Raw genomic sequence first — 7,224 nt, 5'->3', positions numbered from 1 at the left:
ACAGGCAGCTTTCCAGCCACTCTTCCCCAAGCCTGTAGCGCTGCATGGGGTTGTTGTGGCCCAAGTGCAGGACCCGGCACTTGTCCTTGTTGAACCTCATACAGTTGGCCTGGGCCCATCGATCCAGCCTGTCCAGGTCCCTCTGCAGAGCCTTCCTACCCTCGAGCAGATCAACACTCCCGCCCAACTTGGTGTCGTCTGCAAACTTACTGAGGGTGCACTCAATCCCCTCATCCAGATCATCGATAAAGATATTAAACAGAACTGGCCCCAAAACTGAGCCCTGGGGAACACCACTTGTGACCAGCTGCCAAGTGGATTTAACTCCATTCACCACAACTCTGAAACCTTTTTTTTAAAGAAGTCAGCTTTATTATATATGATTGAAGTGTTTGGCTTCAGTTTGTACTAGCTGTTTCAGAAAATATGAATATATTTATAACTTTCGGCATTACCGCGGGTCATTATTCTACAAATTAAGTTTACAGCTGGTAGCATTTTTCCATAATGAATTATTGATTAATTATTCCACATATTGCCTGTCCTCACTCAGCCACCAAGCACTGATTACTGCACTGCTAAGTCAGCCCATGCTAGAACTATTCCTTGGACTGAGTCCCTGAATGCCGCATTCCCATCAGTTTTCACCCCTTTACTCTTGTCACCATCTTCCACAGAAATTGTCCGCACTCTTCCTCGCTCGCTTTAACACGCTATATTGTATCACAAATATGTTCCAACGTGACACTACCAGCGCTTATTAGAAAAGCATTTGCATTTACATTGCTTCCTAACAACCTTTATAAATTATTCTTTTGCTCTGAAATTAATAGTCATTGTGTATAATGTTTATGTGGTTCAGCCTTCTTCATCCTTCAGTCACTGTTTAGATCTGTTCAAAGCATATGGGGATGTGTGGGTGTGAACTTAAGTGAATGTTTCTGTGCTGTGCATACATATCCTGGCAAAGAACATTCACACCTATATCATAATGTGACAAGTACTAGGTACCAATTTAAACAGATAGAATCAACTTTAAGTTCAGTAAATGCTAGGAAAGTTAATATTTTTTGTTACTTACAAACCAGTGATACCACACTCCATCAATCTATGTTCCATTTATTTTTCCAGGAAGAAACCAGCTAGTACCTGGAATGAAACGGCATTAAAATCTAATTTTACTTTATCCCAAGAAAGCACACTCCAGATAGATCAACACTGAGGTAAGCTACTAAGGTGATCTAAGCTTACCATGGAATTGTCCTGATTGTTCCTGACTATTTAATGACAATATGCCTAACCCTGTGTGTGCAGAGCTCCTTGCTGCATCCGTAGTCCAAGAATACCCTTATTAGACAGATCATAGAAAAAAATAAATAGTTTGTGTTCAAAACATTGTTATGACCAAGTTTGTTTCCCACAGACATCACCAGTAATGTCACCAGTGAAAATTAAGACTTTCTATTGCTTTCTGTTTGTAGGAAACTTAATACAAAGGGATCCCTATTTCCAGTGGGACCTCCAGCTGCTTCTGTATAAATAGACAATGATAAATTTAAGCATTGAATTAAGTTGGAGCAAGAAATCCTTGACTAATACAAAAATAGTGACATGAAGGAACTGACAAAAATAAGCAGCACTGCACAGGTAGGCAGTTACTAACTGTGGGGTAGAAGTCTACACAATGTATTCCTTGTGTTACCTGGATTTGTATTTAAGACAGACAGCAATAAATTACCACTTTCCTTCTTTTTTTTGTGTGTTAATTTTGCTATTTGTTTCATTTATGAAGCAGATACTTACAATACTCTTTAAACGTTCAGCAGCTAGCTGTGATAAACACCATCTTCCTACTCCTCTAACAACTCATTTGTGCCGAGAACATCCACCATTGCCTTGTTGTGCCACTGCTGGAAAAACATGGGAACCTGTTACCTGGTTCACTTTTGATTTCCAGAACAAATTTAAAAAAAAATAAAAAAATTTTAAAAATTGCCCCCTCATTGTTGCTGTGCTTAGCAGAGCAACTAGCACAGGGAATTTGCCAATGAAGATCTGTAGCTGACCAAGTATATCTTGTAAATGTGTTTTCTAAGTCAGGAAGAGAAACTGAAATGTGGGAAGCAATTGTACAGAAAGAGGTAGTTGAGATTAGCGTTTTGTGGGAAATCAGGTGACTCTTTGGAAGATGTACATTTTTGAAAAACACATGAACTCTTAAAGATTTTGTCACAGGGAAGCTCTTCGCTAGGAATTTCCCCTTTTTTTGTGCTATTAACAACTTAAAAGACTGCTGACGTATGCTGGCATCTGACTGGCATGACGAGAGCCCTGTACACTGCCACAGTAAAACACACTCCGGTTATCCATATTTAATTTCTGTTTCTCTCCTTTTGGCTCAAGCTAGCTGGAATGCAGACAGCTCAACATATTTAGTCCTTGGGATGAGCAAGCCTCGAAATACTTCAGAATTATCCTCCTGCAAATAAGCTGGAGGGTGGCGATTGGCATCCACATGCTCTTGTTCATGTGCAATTAGCATCCACATGAGGAAGTAGGTTCTTCAGCGGGAGAAGAGCTGGCTAGGGTGGATTATTTCAATGAGATCAACAAAATCCTGCTAGTTTAAAACAGCTAAGGACCTGCTCCTTGGCTCTGATCCCCATTGGGGTTGCAGAGAGTTCTCGCAGTGTTGCGACAGAGGATGGATATGCCCCTTTTGATCTCTAGCTAAGAAAATGATGTTGTTAAACTGTTTTAAACTCCCAGAAAGAGAGACCTCTCTAACGTATGCTCAGACGTGCCCCTGGCAAGGGGTGCCTGGCGAACAACAAAACAATCTTGCTCCTGTTTGCCCAATGGCGACATCTGTATCTTTTTAGCAACACACAAACTTTTAAAATGGTTCTGCTCTCAGGTGGAAGTGAGCTGTATGACTTCATTCCATTGATGTGAAAAGCTAACAATTTTGCCTCAAGCCTTTGCATTACTATTGCGTTCAGGTATGAAGTTAGATTCCTCTTGCCATGGAGGAGAGGAGCTGAAGTACAAGAGAAAATTTCATCTTTAATTAATTTGTCTTGGTCCCTCGTGTTTCGGAAATAATACCAATGCTCCAGAAATTAAGTATTTGCATGGATATTTTGTTGTAATCAAATAGACTTTCTGAAGTTTTATGCGAAGTACCTGTAATTCTTAACCCACTCTCATCACTAATACACTTTTAGGATAGGTCCCACTCACCTTATATGTAAACCTCTGAGCCAGATATTGGGTTGATACTCCTGGGCAATGTAAATACAATTGATTAAAAACACACATCAGCACATCTTTAAAGTGCAAAGAAGGGCCTTTCAAGCAAAAATGTCACATATTTTTTTGAAACCAGCAATAATGGTATGGATAGTCAGTTGATTTGAACTTGGAGACCAACACTGAAGCTAGGGGAAATAGTTTCCTACTGTGGTTAGATCTTAAAAGATCTGTGCGTGTGGGAGTCAAGTTGCACTTCACTTTGTGGGAGCTTCAAGCCCAACACTTCCAAGGGTAGTCTTGTGGGAAATAGGAAAGGGATTTGTAGGTAGATGGAGATGTGATGGCATTTGAAAAAAACTGGTCCACAGGTGGCCTGAACCCATTCTGCAGTGCTTGCAAATTTCTGTTTCTGTAAATTTTAAAGAGGAATAAAAGTACTGAACATATCCAAAGCATTACATAGCCTTGAGATATTAACTCAAACACCTCATGGTTTTGCAATGACCGTACATATGTTTTGTCATCAAAACCATGCAGGTACATCATAGCCCTTGTAGAGCATCTCTTTGCCCCAAATGTTTAAGGTTAAATTGTACGGTATCTTCAGCCTCTAGCAGGCATTTGCAACTCTTTTGAAGGCCATTGAAAATGCTTAATTGGCCCAGATGTACTCACACGATTATAAAGTGAAATAGGGTAGCTGACATTAAAGGCTGTGGATGTGTAATCCATAAAAATGTGATAACTTGTTCCAGCTGTAATTTCCCATAAAATATTTTTCATGAATTTATCTGCCCATCATTTCCCTGGATTCATCTGAAACACTGTACAGTGGTCAGAAAACCAGGAAAGAACTCACATTTCCTTTTTCTCCAGAGTAGCTATCTGGGGCCAGGTACCTTTCCCAGAGCAGCAAGAGGGAGATAAGATCCGAACATAGAATAATTCTGGAAAACAAGTAAGGATGCCTTTTTGGGGTTAAAAAAGCATGGCTAGTTTATTCTCTTCCACTTCTTCACCCTACTGTATGCAGCATGAGAAGACAGTCCTCTCAGTTGCACCAGAGAGTTCAGTAACTAATTCTCAATATCTTTCCTGAGATGCTGCAGAGTCCTTTTTTCACTGGACATAACTATGCGATTATCTAATCAGTGAAAAAAAAAAATCTTAAAGAAAACAAAGCTTAGTCAAAATAGGGAAGATAGAGCAGAATTACAATAAATACTGGCTTTAAGCTATCTAGCTTTACCCTTCTCATGACTTAGGCTAGACAGGCTATTCTCAACCTATTTACCCAGAAAGCATAAAGAAGGTGTATGTCTGTAAAGCAAATCCTTGTGCTTATAGTCTCCTACCCTGCTGGTTTATTCAGGACAAGTGCCTCGCCATCTCACAGCCTTATTAGCTATTCCTTACGGGGCTACGGTGACTACTGTTTTCCAAGCCAATTTCCTCCAGCTACCTACGCAGGCCCTGAGGCTCACTGAGGATACAAAGACCCTTAATGCTGATTATTAGACACCCTTCAGGGGCTTACCGACCTAGTTTAGAAACCAGATCTCACAGACTGATCTTGGCCCTAGTCAGATTATGTATGCTGGTCGACACTTGAAACTTTTATTGGCTTGTCTGTGCAAGGTAAAGCGTGCCAACATAGTCATGCCAGTAAAAGCTCAGTGAAAATACATAATTATAAAGATGCCTTTCACAGCTACAGCTTATTTCAGCCCCCTCACTAAGATGAGATACAATATTACAAGAACTTTCAGGAGAAGGGAGTTCATACTGGGACTATTGCTGTTACTGTAGCTGGTTTAATTATAAACATGCAGTTAAAGCAGAAAAAAAAAAAATTCCTGCACTGCCCTTTCAACTGAGAAGACAGGCATTTTTCATCACTTCTCCTAAAATCATTTCCCTCTGTTTTGAAGTATGGTTTGAGGCAAGCGCTCCAAATCTTCTATCAAACTTGGGTCTCTTTGATGAGCCCCTTAGGCTCCCCTTCTGCTGTATTAATTGAAGGTTAGTGCAATAGGAAATTTGTCCTCATAAATTTTAGAAATTCTGCATATTAATCTAGTAGTACTACAACCTGAGATACATTTTAATTTTTGATGACACTAATCACTTCTTTCATATGGAAAAACATGCTGCCATGGTGAAATCTTATGACTTTTTTAGACAGGAAAACATCACAGAAGAACATTAGGAAAGTGTAAAGACTTCCTTCTTTTATAATGCTTGCTGTGTGATACATCTTTGAACAAGTCAGTAACATGTGTTCTTCCATGTTATAAAGCATATAACAAAATGCGTGCACCTACCTTGCAGGAGCGTTCTGAGGGCTGGCGCTTGTAAAGCCCTTTTGAGGATGAAAAGCATTATATTGAGCACTAATCTCGGGCATGTGGACAAGCCGCGCACATTCAAAGTAAAAACCTTTCTAATAACATCCATCTGCATCTTGAATACAAGAAAGAAATTGTAAGACAGCCTGTCAATGATCAAGGCTTTTTCATGCAGCTCACCCTACTGTTTGGCAGCTGGCCAGCTCAGAGAGCCTATGGAGGAAAATGGCTCCGAAGGAAAAAATGTGCATGTTAAGCAGAGGACAGCCTTTGTGAAGGGTGAGAAAAAACAAGACAAATACCCTCAACTGCCAAAGTGCTCTCTGGTACATGGAGGAATGAAGTGAGACGAAAGGGAAGGAAGAAACTGCAGTAGGCAGGAGCCTCCTCTTCTCACTAAAGATAACTCTAGGTTGTGTGCACTATAATGCTGAAATAAAACACGTTTCTACTTCAGGACCAGGCCTGCTTTATATTAAGGATGTTTCTCTGTGGAGAGGCTGGGAGAAGCCAGGGAAGAATTTATTTGGAAATGCGGCACCTAAGCCAACCAAGAAGGCGTGCCGACCTTCAAAACTGTATTCACGATACCACGAAGTCCTTCAAAAAAGTTTGTGGGGCAATGCAGCACAATCAGAGTATGCTGAGGAGGCCCGAGCAGCTCTTCTTCAGATGAAGCCGAGCTTTTTATTCAACAGGACTTATCTGGTTGTCAAAGACACTTTTAACTGGTGCTGATGACATACAGGGCACTGGCTCCCTGAGTCCTCCCCTACTATTACAAGCCCCCATGCAGAATCATCAGCAAATTCTTTTGCCTGATATATATTTATATATATACATATATATCTCTCCAGTGTCAGAACTAGCCCCCTTACTTCCTCTCACCAGTCATCTACGGATTCATTTCACTCAAGCTGTGCTCCAGCTGTACAGCATTGCAATGCTGCAGCAAGCACATGGAATTTCAGCCAATAGTCCTCCTTCACTTCCTACAGGCTTTCAGGCTCTCTCTCTCCCTACGGTACCTTGTGCACTACCTCAGATGCAGCAAGGTTTAATTAAAGTAAAATATGCAGGAATTGAACTAATAACAAGAAAGTCTCCAGCTATCATCATATATTTAGAGAATTTCATCTGGAAAGCTTTCCAGTCCTCCATTAAAATGTTTACATGCAAGAGATTTCTCCTCTAATAGATCATAATTTACATTTAGATAGTACCTTTTATATTCATAGCTCTTCTTTACTGAAAAGTTGATTCCAGTCATGACTCATGTGTAGCCTTTCGTTCAAATTCCTGCCATATAGAAAGAGCCCGGAATTAAATATTTAAGTGGCTTTTAATTCACATTATCTTGCCACAGTTCAATTTACCACAACTCATCAACTGCTGACATGATCAATAATTAATGTGGTTGCAGGTCATCTACATCAGAGTTCTGTTAGTCCTCTTAAAGTCTTCCTGCAGTTCGCTCCACAAGCCCAGAGAGAACAGGCCAGCTCTGCCATGGCTCACTGGAGCATAATTCACAAAGGAGCTCAGTCCACTGAAATAAAGAAAAAAAAAAAGAAAAAAAAAAAAAACCAAAAAAAAAACCCACAACAAAGCAAAAGGATTT

Source organism: Aptenodytes forsteri, unplaced genomic scaffold, assembly GCF_000699145.1.
Source record: "Aptenodytes forsteri isolate BGI_AS27 unplaced genomic scaffold, ASM69914v1 Scaffold6, whole genome shotgun sequence".
Lineage (NCBI taxonomy): Eukaryota > Metazoa > Chordata > Aves > Sphenisciformes > Spheniscidae > Aptenodytes > Aptenodytes forsteri.
The sequence above is the reverse complement of the archived record's forward strand: the minus strand, read 5'-3'. Positions refer to the sequence as shown.